General features: G+C 44.0%; 1 long non-coding RNA gene across 1 annotated transcript in view; it reads right to left on the bottom strand.

The window, feature by feature from the left end:
- Positions 1–168: 168 nt before the first annotated feature.
- Positions 169–13,338, bottom strand: part of LOC307205071 — a 280,556-nt gene continuing 267,386 nt past the window's right edge. The window contains exon 3 of the long non-coding RNA XR_013833824.1: positions 169–654. This is a non-coding gene — a long non-coding RNA (uncharacterized lncRNA). The remainder of the gene's footprint in view (positions 655–13,338) is intronic.

The raw sequence follows: 13,338 nt of genomic DNA, 5'->3' as shown, positions 1-13,338 counted from the left end.
GGGCCGTCCTTTGAGCTCCACATAGAGCAAAAGATTCCTGCAGGGGCTGGACTTGAAGACCCTCGTGGTCCCGTCTAACTCTTCCATGATTCTGTAATCTAAGGGCATTGCTTTCAAATGAAATCATTCTCTGCTCACTCAAACACAGTTCAAGCACATTCAAAGGTTTTAATAAAAAGTAATCTTTATTAAATAGTTTTCCAGATGAAATACATTGTTTCCGAGAGATTTGCATAGGGAAATCTTTTCGATTCCTCAATAATAAGGGGCAGTGGGGTGAGGGAGGCCAGGGCCACATCCACATCCACACCATTTCATGTGCTATGAAGCTGCTTTAAACACTCATGGCTTCTTCCTCCAAAGAATCTGGGAGCTATAGTTTGAAAAGGGTGCAGGGAGTTGTTAGGACACCCCCTGTTCCCCTCCAAGAGTTACAATTCCCAGAGTTCCCTGGCAAAAAGGGAACTCTACCCCTACCCCTACCCCTACCCCTACCCCTGACGCTAACCCTAACTCTAACCCTAACGCTTACGCTAACCCTTAACCTTTAAATAGAGCTGCAATTCCCAGAGTTCCCTCCCAGGCAAGAAGGGAACCCCAACCCTACCCCCTAACCAGAGCTACAATTCCCAGAGTTCCCTGGCAAAAAGGGAACTCTACTCCTCCCCCTCCCCCTGATGATAACCCTAACTCTAACGCTAACGCTAACGCTAACCCTTAACCCTTAACTAGAGCTACAATTCCCAAATTCCCTGACAAGAAGGGAACCCTACCCCTACCCCATAACTCTTAACTAGAGCTACAATTCCCAGAGTTCCCTGATAAGAAGTGAACCCTAACACTAACCCTAACACTACCCCAACTCAACCCTACCCCTACTACCCTAAGCCTAACCCTAAGCCTAAGCCTAAACCTAACCCTAACCCACCTAACAACTCTCTGTCCCCTTAACCACCTACAGTTCCCAGAATCCCTGAGGGGAAGCCATTCCTGTTCAAAGCGTCTTCAAAGCACTTCCAATGGACTTCATAGCACTTCCATTTTCTTCTCTCTCCCCACTGCCCCATCACTTGCAATGCAGCAGATGTCCGCCTGCAGTCTTCCTTCAAAGCTCCTTCTCTCAGGGACGGCCACGGCCTTGTCCATTGTTCGCTGCCAGTATTTCACGTTCATTTCTCCAATGTAAATAGGGACGTCCTGCGGTTCTCTTCGTGACTTTGAAGGCTGGACTTGGGGAAAACCTCACCGGCTCCGGACATCCCTGTAAGGCAAAGGCAAACAGGTGAGTGGGATGGCCCCCATCCAGCAGCGTCCCCCCAGACTCCTTCTCTGTTTGGCTGCCTGTTATCAAACAAGGCTTCCAAACCACTTTGCATCCATCTCACCCAGTGTAGCCTCACGGCATCAACTAGCCTGAACACAAACTCTTCCAACAACCACCCACCAGCTGCAGCCTCGCCAGGTCCATTGCCAGACATCAACCAGCTTCAGAGCTGAATATCCATCACCTTCAGGTAGCGATCCCACCAGCAAGTAAACTTTGTACTTGCCTTCTCCTTGCTCCACAGCATCCCAGCACCAGGCGATTGCCTCCTTCCGCTTGTCAGCTTGCTGCCACGGGGCAGGAGACCACCAGGGCTGAGTGCCACCGAGCTGCCCATTTCTCTCTGGGGAGGGCAACTGCCGAGGCTTGCGCCTTGGCCCACATTTATACCCGCTCAGATGCCAAATGTGTTTGTGGCATCACAGACGATGGCAGCAGCCGGGGAGGCATCACCATCACACCCTCAGCCCCCACAATGGGGGGGGGGTGCAGCTCAGCAGCCAAAACACCCTCCCCCAAGTTGTGTCTATATCTGTGAAGGCCACCCCGGACACCCAAGGGGGCAGGAGGGGGACATTTTTCAGCCCAGGGGCTGCATTTCCCTCCACATAACACTAGTCAAATGCACCAATGAACAGAGCAATGAAGTGCTGCAATCAGTGCTGGGGACAGGATGTGTGTTTGGAGGGAATGAGCCTGACATGAGCGTGATGAAGGAAATCTCACCCCCCCACCACACTCCTCAGTGGCTCTCCTGGACTTGCACCACATGCCACCGTTTGTGCCTGTGCAGGAGAAGGAAAACAGAAGTCTTGCTTCTTGAACCACCACTTCAAATTGCTTCCGCAATAAAGTTGCTGATGAATCTATCTGTCCACCACAGGCCAAGATGACTGTGAGAGCTTCAAGCGAAGGCTCCTTCACCCTCTTGGGGGTCCTCATCGGCTTGTTCTTTGGTGAGTTACCAGAGGTTCACCTCAGAGGTTTCCCTGGATAGGTTTTCTTTAAAATGTATGAGCAATCGCACGGGGCTGCTTAAACGGATTGGGAATATGCTTAACTCTTCATATGCCATTTTCCCGGTCAAAATCTTCCCTAAAAACAGCCACTATTAGACTCTGTGTGCCAGGGCCCCTCTCTTCAAAAGCCTCAGGAGCTATTAGGTTGCAGTGGCTGAATAGATCCTTCATGTTCAGAGGCACTCTACCTTGGAATATTATTCACTGCTGGGGGGGGGGGGCGGTGGCGGCAGAGAGAGGCAGAAGAGAGCAAGGAACACCTTATGCCTTTACGCCCCACTGTTTGGTTTCCAGAGACACCTGGTTGTCCGAAGTGGAAAGCAAAGTGATGGGCCAGACAGAGCTTTGATTGGGTGGGAGTTATTCTTCATTTTTAAAAAATAGTTTTCAAATTTATACAATAATATTTAAGAAAATACAAACCATACATTTATCATCGACTTCCCTTGCCCCAGTCTCCTCCGTCCCTGGTTCGTTTTTATTAAACATTTGCTGCTGCATATTTTGATTTTTCTGCATTCTCTCTTTCCTAGTTTTATTTCAGTATACTTCCTACTGCTGAATTTATCCTCGTTAACATTTTAATATGTTAACAATGCCAGTCTTTGCAGACACTACTGAGCTAGCTGGGTGTAATGGTCTGACTGTATAAGGCAGCTTCCTATAGTCCTATGTGCCTATGATCCAAGATGCAGCCGCCGACTTGCACAGCTTTCAAAGAGAAAGAGACGGGAGGAGGAGATGGTTGTCAGCCCCAACGGATATTTTTCTTTCCCACTGTCCGATGTAGCAATGCTTCTGAAGACCAGTTGCTGAAGCCCCAGAAGGGGAGAAGAGCAGCTGTGCTCAGGTCTTGCTTGTGGGCTTCCCTTTGGGGTACCTGGTTGGCTACCAGGATGTTGGACTAGATGGGCCCCATTGGCCTCATCCATTACGCTCTTCTCATGTTCTTATGGATCAGCATATTGCCCAAAGCAATACCCCAAATACAACTCTCTCCAAGCTTTACATCATGTCTCAGAAGACCAATTGTTTCCCCTTCTTCTTCTTCTTCTTCTTCTTCTTCTTCTTCTTCTTCTTCTTCTTCTTCTTCCTCTTCCTCTTCCTCTTCCTCTTCCTCTTCCTCTTCCTCTTCCTCTTCCTCTCCTCCTTCTTGATTTTCTCCTTCTCCTCCTTGATTTTCCTCTTCTTTCTTGACCTTCTTGATTTTTTCCTCCTCCTCCTCCTCCTCCTCCTCCTCCTCCTCCTCCTCCTCCTCCTCCTCCTCCTCAGAGTCAGCCATGACTGGACCTAATGGGCAGGGGTCCCTTTACCTTTACTTAAGACTTTAAAATTATTATCACAGCACAAGGTCACTTTCTGAATAATATCAGTTGTTGGAAGCCACAGGTGACGAGAGTGTTGCTGTTGCACTCAGATCCTGCTCTTGGAGTTCACAGTGGGGCATCTGGTTGGCCACTGTGACAGGAGGCTGGACTATGTGCAGATTTGGGCTAATCCATGTTACTGAGAAATTGGAAGTGGGGGTGAGAGACCTCCCCTCCGCAAACCCTTGCCTCTCCACACTACGAGGCCTCCGCTGCACATTGTTCACTGATAAATGTATCTATGTACTGGCTCAATGGGAAAACTTTAGAAATTCATATAAAATCACTCCAGTGACAGATTTATGCCATTATGTTCTACTCAGAAGGAAAATGGCTAGCAGGCATTATATACTAAGCTTGGATCCTAGAACAAAAGGCAAGTAGGATCCTAGAATGCAACAACTGATTGGCTTGCAGGAAAAGACCAATCAGGCTCCAGGAGGGAAGCAGAATCAGCCAATTAGACAGGACTCATTGTGTAAATAATGTATATAAAAGCCTGAGGTTTTGGGGAAAATTCAATCACTGTTTTACAAGCTGCAATAAAGAGCATGAAATCACTACAGGACTCGGAGTAAATTTCACAGGGGAGGAGCTTGGGACATGGGTAGGGGCAGCCATAATCGGCTCCACTGCCTGGGTGATAATCGCTGGCATCCTGGCACCTGAGTGCCAGACAAGTAGTCATTCCAAGAACAATCCCAAACCCAACCTTTGTGGATTGTGGTCTCAGTCAAGAAAAAAAGGTGTGCTTAACTTGGCTGGGAAAACAGGAAAATGTAAATGCTTACCTTTGTTTCACCTAAAGATTGGAAGGGGGAGGTCAGGTTTCTGCCAGAAGACCCCTCCCAATTTATGACATAGTTATGACAAATGTATGATCCTTTAGTAAGGGTGTTATGGGTAATTTGGGAAACTTATAAAAAGGGGAGCCATCCTTTGTTCAGGGCTTATTTCTGCTTCTTCCATGTTGTAGTTTGAAGTCTTGTTGCAATAGTAAAGATCAGACCTACTGGCTACTGTTTTGCTTCTATAATCTTAGCTGGAGTCTTTGTTTGGCAATCCAAGTGAGCTGGGGAATTTTCCCTGTAACATCCAACAAAACACTTCCTGTCTTACAATGACGAATGACTTGTGTCAACTGATACCTCCACATGGGGGCTCTTTACACAAGACAACCATGTAGAACATTATCCCAATGGGTGAGAGGGAAGACCAGCATGATGAAATGGGCAGTGCAGTTATGGAGAGAATGCAACAGCTTCTCTGAAGACAATTTCATCAAGTCATGATGGCTACATAATGGCTCCAGTTTCAGAGGCACCATGCCACCGAATAATAATGGAGCAGAAGTAGGGAGAGTTATCAGGCCCCCTTTGGCCAGATCCACTTGTAGGGCTCTTTGCATGCTCTTAATACAAGCAAGAAATGCAAGAGCGGAAGTCAGTCGATCGGACGGCAACCTAACAGCTAGTAAGGGAGATCTCAGAACTGTGTAGGAATTTGTTACAAGGTGTATGTATGCTTGAACCCACATGGGTGTCCTGCATGTATATGAACTCACCATAACACGTCTGAGGGGAATGGAACCTTTTGTGTGGAGTCAGGATGTGTGTTCATTTAAAATGTGTGCATGCTTTTAATCCATACACCCAATAAAGAGCTTTTCTACAAAAGACTTGTTTACTACACAGAAATGAAAGAGGTGGAGTGTACGAGTGCTGCTTCAGACAGCGAGGTAGCAGGCGTTACCATTAACATCCACACAGCTTAATTCCAAACAGTTTGTTGTTGTTTAGTTGTGTCCAACTCTTCGTGACCCCATGCACCAGAGCACACCAGGCACTCCTGTCTTCTACTGCCTCCCTCATACTGGTAGCTTCGAGAACACTGTCCCACCATCTCATCCTCTGTCGTCCCCTTCTCCTTGTGCCCTCCATCGGTCCCAACATCAGGGTCTTCCGGCTTGAGATTCATCCAGCCCAGCCTTTCGCATGATGAATTCTGCATGTAAGTTAAATAAGCAGGGAGACAATATACAGCCTTGTTGTACTCCTTTCCCAGTTTTGAACCAATCAGTTGTTCCATATCCAGTTCTAACTGTAGCTTCTTGTCCCACATAGAGATTTCTCAGGAGACAGATGAGGTGATCAGGCACTCCCATTTCCGTTTTGCCCAATTCCCCCTTTTTTGCAAGCAAGTTTCCCCAAAGAGCATGTGCTTTAGTATATTTATTCCCTGGATATACCGGTATGCATTTTTCTGCACCCTTTCCGCTAATAAACACACACACACACACACACACACATTGGCCATGCAAAAATTCTCAGAAGTATGAATTTTGGAGGACAGCTGAGTTTCGATTCACCTGCTGTCATCCCTTCTGCTGGGTCGTGCAGCCAACTTGTCAGCTCTTATCTTCTTTGATCTGCTACCAAGAAACCCAGGGCCAGCACTTCTGAGGGCTGGGGTGAGAGGGCCTGACTCGACTGCTGCTTCTGGCAGGGAAGTGAGACTTAAAGTGTCAAGCATGGGGGCTGAAGAGGAAACTTGTGGTTGGTTAGGAGGCCTGAAGGCAACGCAGGAGGGGCTGAAGACTGGTGTAGAGAGGGAAGACCACACACAAGAACCTGTTTCAGCACTGGGGGAGGAAGGTGGCAGAGAACGGAGGCAAGGATGGAAACCCACAGCACCCAGCTCATGCTTCTACTCGCCATTCTCCAATTCCCTGGTGAGCAGTGCAGAAAAGGGAGACAGGAATCTCATGGCCAGCCTAGCAAGACCTACCTCCCCTGACAGTGGCTGGTTTCTGGATCCTAAGTGGGGAAAGAATCCTGTTTGTTGTACTCAGGTCCTGCTTGCTTGGCAGGTTTCCTTTGGCTCATCTGGCTGACTGGGCTAGTTGGGCCCCCTTTGGCCTTATCCGGCTGCTGCTGAAAGACCCTTCTGATGTTCTCAGGACCCAAAACAGTCAAGGGTGCTCCTCATCTCCAGCGCAAGTCCTTAGTGGAGTGATGCATCCCAATGGAAAGAGCCAGGGGTGGTTGGATTGTTGGACTAGGGTTGGGACCCCCACTTGGTTGTGACATTGGGGCCAGTCACCATCTTTCAGCCTAGCCTACCTCAGAAGGTAGTTGTGAAGTTAAAATGGGGAGGAGGGAACCATGTATACCTCTGAGACCAAGGAAATTACTGTAGCTCTGCTTGCCCATCTGGCAGCCATTCTCCTGAAATTCAAGATCCCCCCAAAAAAACAACAGCAGCAGCAGCAGCAACTTTGTGAAATGGGAACCATTCTGTTGTTCCAAGGAAAGCGAACAGCCGTAAGTTCCAAGAAGGTTTTGACACCTTCAGATTTTAAGACTTTGAGAGAAGGATTTTCGCTTTCCATTGTAGGGAATCAAAACTGCAGGGCTTACGCAAATCAAAAGGACACAGATAAGATGGAAAAAGCTAAAGGCATATAAAAGAGAATCGTTAAAAAGCAATTAAGCTCTAATAGAATTAAAACAATATACAAAAGGGTTTATTAAAACACAGATAGTAAAAACAGCACATCAATATTTAAAGCTGTTTCCTTAAAAACAACACAAAAAACAGTCTATAGTATCTATAGTTTTTAATGTTTGATGTTTTATTGTGCTTTAAATATTTTGTTGGGAGCCGCCCAGAGTCGCTGGGGCTATCCAGCCAGATGGACAGCATATAAATAATAAATAATTATTATAAATAATAAAATTATCATTGTTATTACAGTGGGGACGTATGTTTTCTCTCCCTATAGTTATTATTATTATTATTAATTACTGTTGGCATCCATTATCTATTAATTATTACTACTACTAGTAATTATTACTAGACATTACTGTTACTAATAATTATTATTACTATTGAAGGAGTAGTTTGCTTCCTTTTTATAATAATTTTTTATTAATTTTTACATATAAATTATCATTCATACAACAAAACTTCATTTCTTATACAGTCTTTTTGGACTTCTATCAGCCCCTCTGATGGTCTTCCGTTCTTATCACTTATTCTGCATTTCTTAAATTCCTATTGCCTTTAATTATCTTAACTAACAGTCCCCCTCGTTACCTTTTTGTGTGTGCAATATTTCAAATAGTCCACCTTACAAAACTTCTTGCAAACCTACAAGTGTAATCTGATCATCACAATTACTTTCCAAATAGTCTGTAAATCTATGCCAGTCTTCTTTGAATCTCTGGTCCCGCAGATTTCGAATTCTTCCTGTTAATTTATCTAATTCTGCATAGTCCATCAGTTTCATCCTCCATTCTTCTTTTGTCGGTAATTATTCTTGCTTCCAATTTTGTGCCAATAATATTCTTGCAGCCACCATTGCATATAGAAATAATTTACAGTCCTTTCTTTTTATATCATCTCCTACAATGCCAAGTAAAAATGTTTCTGGAGTAGTTTGCTTCCATTTCTTATTGACTTCAGGTGCTGCTCAATTTCCTGCGCAAGATCCCCCCAACCAGCTGCATGGGATTCTTGGTGGGTCAGCCTTGTCTCGCCTAAATGTACCCCCCCCCCGGAAAAGAGTGGATGAGGTTGAATGGAAATTCACCCCCACAGGGGGTCAGCCACTCCTGGTTGCCGAATTCGCCGAGGGGAAGCTGAGGAGACCACATCCAAGCAACAGTTTTGGACCATGGGTAGAAATGGTTGATGAGACCACACTGAAGATGAAAGACCTGACGATGGCAGACTCTGGAGTGATGGATGTCCGTGTGAGGTTTGCTTCCTCAGCGATTGTGGAGTCCTCCTTCAACTTCATGTTCCATGGTAAGGGTCTCTAACTTCATTGCCTATCTCACAACCAAGTGAGGAGTTAGGATGGCCATCAATCTTTTGGTGTGCCACAGAGTGCAAACATCTATCATTTTTATCCAACAGATTTCAATTCCAATGCCTTAAAATAAACCAATTTTAGCAGAATGTGAGGCATAGGCATCTACTATTTGGCACCTTTAATTTATTCTTTGAATTAGCTGTCCCCTAGTGTTCAACTCAGGCCTAACCACAATGATAAAGCATTTTGGTAAAAATATATACATCAGTAACCCTGCGCTGGAAGCTAAGATGGAGAAGATCTCCACGGCCACCATGTATTTTCCCTTGGTGCTCTGGTAGGTGGGAACAAAGGACAACCAAACACTGCAAAACAGAAGCATACTGAAGGTGATAAACTTGGCTTCATTAAAACTGTCGGGTAATTTCCTGGTTAGGAAAGCCACAGTGAAGCTGACAATGGCTAGGAATCCCATAAAGCCCAAGACAGAGTAAAACATAATAACTGAACCTTCATTACATTCCAGAACAATTTCTTCAGTCATTGAGTGCATGTCAAAATAGAAGAATGGGGGAGAGGTTGCCAGCCACACAGCACAAATAGTGGTTTGAATAAGGGAGCACGATAGAACAATGGAAAAGGCCAGTCTTTTCCCCATCCATTTCCTCATCCTGGACCCAGGCTTGGTCGCCGTGAAAGCCATGATGACGGTGATCGCAGCAAGAACACTGTTGGCCCAAAAATGGAAACAAGAAGAAGTACCGACTTTGGAAGAATGGAGGACAAAATTAACAGACTATGCAGAACTGGATAAATTAACTGGGAAAATCAGATTCCAAAAGGATCACAGGTTTTTTGAGGACTGGGGAAAATTTACGGAGTATTTGAAAACTGTATGTGAGGACTGTACAACGCTAGTGTGCTTTAAAGAAGCTTTGTGAAAATACAAGGAATATTGTTAGAAAGCAAATAAGGTCAGAAATATAGTGTTTAATGGCAATATTAAAATTAAGGAATGTGAAGATAGGATTCGAACTACGAATGATTGTCAGAGAAGTTGAGGGAGGTCCAATAAGCTAAAATATGTGATGTGTAAATTGATATGACTGGAGTTTTTCATGGAAATTTTTTTAATAATAATAAAAAAAGAAAGCCATGATGACGGTGATGGTTTTGGCCAACACACAAGAAACTGCCAGTGAGAAGATAATGCCAAATGCAGGTTGTCGAAAGAGGCATGGAATCTTCTCAGGCTGACCAATGAATAGGAATACACAAAGGAAGCAGAGCAGTAGGGAGATGAGGAGACCGTAGGTGAGGCTCCGGTTGTTGGCTTTGACTATGGGAATGTCTTTGTGCTTAATGAAGACTCCAAGTACCAGAGCTGTGAGGAAAGAGAAGGCAAGAGCAAAAATGGCCAGACTGGTCCCCAAAGGTTCGTCATAAGACAAGAAGCTTATCTTTTTTGGAATACATAAATCCAGGCCACGGTTTGGATATTGATCTTCTTGACATTGAATACAGACGTCCATGTCTGGAAAAGAAAACATGGCTTTTGATATATACATTAAACAACCCTTAGCATTCAGAACCCTATGTGAGCATAGGGTGCTAGGGGAGAAAGATACAGGGAAGAAACTACAGAGAACATCAGGTTCCTTCAAATGACATGTTATTGAAGTCACTGGACCTTTTCTTTGGTCCTGAATATTTTTTGGTAATTGGTATTTATGTTTGATTAGTGTGAACAATTGTGATTCTTAACATTTTTTAAAGTCCTAGATGGAGGCTGGTCCTTGTACCACAGGTACCCCCAAACTCGGCCCTCCAGATGTTTTGGGACTACAACTCCCATCACCCCTAGCTAACAGGACCAGTGGTCAGGGATGATGGGCATTGTAGTCCCAGAACATCTAGAGGGCCGAGTTTGGGGATGCCTGATGTACCATGTAACTGTGTTTGTAATAAGTTATGGTTGGGTCAGAAACAGAGATCATGGAAATAAAAAATAGTCTTGTGACACCTTAAGGACTCGTGCATTTTTATAGCATCAGCATTTTTGAACTAAAACTCACTTCTTCAGAACATCTGGTCCAAATGAAAGCTCAGCCTCATCACTGCTCTCCTTGCATATCACAGCTGGGAAGTTAGCATCATCTCAGTTTTTGTTGGGGTATACTACAATATCCTTTTTCTCTCTCTCTCAGATGAGGCCATCTTCATCACCACTGAGCAGCTTTGGATACTGTGAATCAGAGCCAGCCTGCATTTTTTAGAAACCTACTCTGTACTAATATCTCTTACCTGTTTTGTTTGAGATCTTTCCTTCTGGGCATGGGAGGCAATCATAGCAGCAGAATGGTGTCCCTTCCTTCTTTGTCTTATTGTTCCCCAAATGGCAATTGTCATTACACACAGAAAGAGGCAGCATCTGTCCATGAATGAAAGAAGATACTAATTTGGAAATGCTCTCAGGAAATACATTTTGGGAGTTTGCTTCTCCTGAGTCCCACATTCTCAACAATTGTAACATGAGTCAGTCCATCCCTATTATATATACAGTTTTCTAATGTTTACTAAATCTAAAATGCTGGGTTGGACGATTCTTTATTTTTTGTGTGAGCACAACTTACCTGTGGAATCTTGTAGTTCCACAGCATAATTGCCATATTGAGATCAACATCAAAATTAGGTCCCCCAATGACTGCTATAAGATTGTCCTGGACATCACACTTGTAGGTAGGGAAGAATTTGCCCTTTGTGGAGAGGAGTTCCATGGAGGCAAGATATGTTGCACTGGAACAAACTACTGTTATAGAGGTGGGAGCCAAGGCTGATGTTGGGTAAGATCCGGGGATTTTCATTTATCTCTTTCAGAGCAAATACCAAGGCCAGAATATGCTGTTAGTGGTGAGTCAGTACCCTAAAATAAGAGAAAATACGACCTTGAAGTGGCAACCCCTCTTCTCTTAATTTCAAAAATAACTTCTCATCTAAATAGCTGCCTTAGTTAACCAGCATTTATATTTTATACAATTCAGCGACAAATTTAATAAGAACTTCACTTTATTATAGCCTGTTCCTGACGTTTTTCATGGGGAAATCTAGCAACACAGAATCAGATGCCATGCTACTATATTCAGTAAACCCTTTAGGTTCTCCAAACATTTCAAATGTTCTCCAGAACATAGTACCTGCAGCTATTAAGGTTATCTCTTGGTAAGGTAGCCGTGTTGGTCTGCCGTAGTCGAAACAAAATAAAAAAAATCCTTCCAGTAGCACCTTAGAGACCAACTAAGTTTGTTCTTGGTATGAGCTTTCGTGTGCATGCACACTTCTTCAGATATACAAGGTAAAGGTAAAGGTAAAGGACCCCTGACAGTTAAGTCCAGTCGTGAACGATTCTGGGGTTGCGGCACTCATCTCACTTTATTGGCCGAGGGAGCCAGCATACAGCTTCAGGGTCATGTGGCCAGCAGGACTAAGCCGCTTCTGGCGAACCAGAGCAGCGCACAGAAACGGCGTTTACCTTACCTACCTGTTTATCTACTTGCACTTTGACGTCCTTTCAAACTGCTAAGTTGGCAGGAGCAGGGACCAAGCAATGGGAGCTCAACCCATCGTGGAGATTCAAACCGCTGACCTTCTGATCGGCAAGCCCAAGAGGCTCTGTGGTTTAGACCACAGCACCACCCACGTCCCCAATCTTGGTAGATTGGTGCAATACAGAATAAAGGTAAAGGTAAAGGGACCCCTAAACATTAAGTCCAGTCGTGGCCGACTCTGGGGTTGTGGCACTCATCTCGCTTTACTGGCCGAGGGAGCCGGTGTTTGTCCGCAGACAGTTTTTCCAGGTCATGGGGCCAGCATGACTAAGCCACTTCTGGCGAACCAGAGGAGCGCATGGAAATGCAATACAGAATACTTGACATAAAATCAGGTTGCAATGAATATTTTTTGTCAAAGGAGCACAGGTTGCTAACATAGTTCAGATGCATATCATAATAATAACAACAATATAACAACAACAATAACAACAAAAATATACCAACTCTTAAGGATAATGAGATTATTTAATATTAGCGGGAAAGTATAAAAAATAAAGCAAATAGATTGCAGTATGTCAGACATAATTCTAATGAACAAAACTTTTCCTAGCAAGGGAGGGGTCTTTTGTTCAGCCCAATTTGTTAAGTTAAGTGACCCAATTTGAATTACCCAGACTCAGTGCCAGATTTACGTATAAGCTAAACAAGCTATAGATTAGGGCCCCACTCTCTTGGGGGCCCCCCAAAAAATTAAAGGGGGAAAAATTGTATTAATTGTATTTCAGTTCAACAATTACTTTGATAAAATATATATTTTGTTATGTGCAAATGGCTTTAGATACCTATTAGGTCCATAAATTACCATATAGCATATATTCAACAACAACAAAAAAGTGACAATTTGTTGTTGACAAAGGGCAGCTGGACATAGAAAGGGCCCCATTACCTTCAGTCATTTAGGGCCTCATCAAACCTAAATCCGGCCCTGCTCAGACTAATCCATGTAATAATCCTTTAAATTTCACAGTTCTCCAAAGTACTAAAATATGGAAAGAAATAATTTGTTGTGTTTTATTCTAAAGCACATTTAGAACTGTGTAATAAAATACACATTAAAATATAAGTGCACAGGGTGTTTTTTAAAAATCACAGATTAGTATGGAAATGGAACACAAATGATTTATGAGTGAACACACGTGAAATTGACAAAATATATACTGATCTGTTCATCCCTAACTGTTTCTATGATGTGCTTGCACAT

The sequence above is a fragment of the Podarcis cretensis genome (genome assembly GCF_951804945.1).
Source record: "Podarcis cretensis genome assembly, chromosome: 16".
NCBI lineage: Eukaryota > Metazoa > Chordata > Lepidosauria > Squamata > Lacertidae > Podarcis > Podarcis cretensis.
This window is presented reverse-complemented; position numbering and strand designations above follow the sequence as displayed.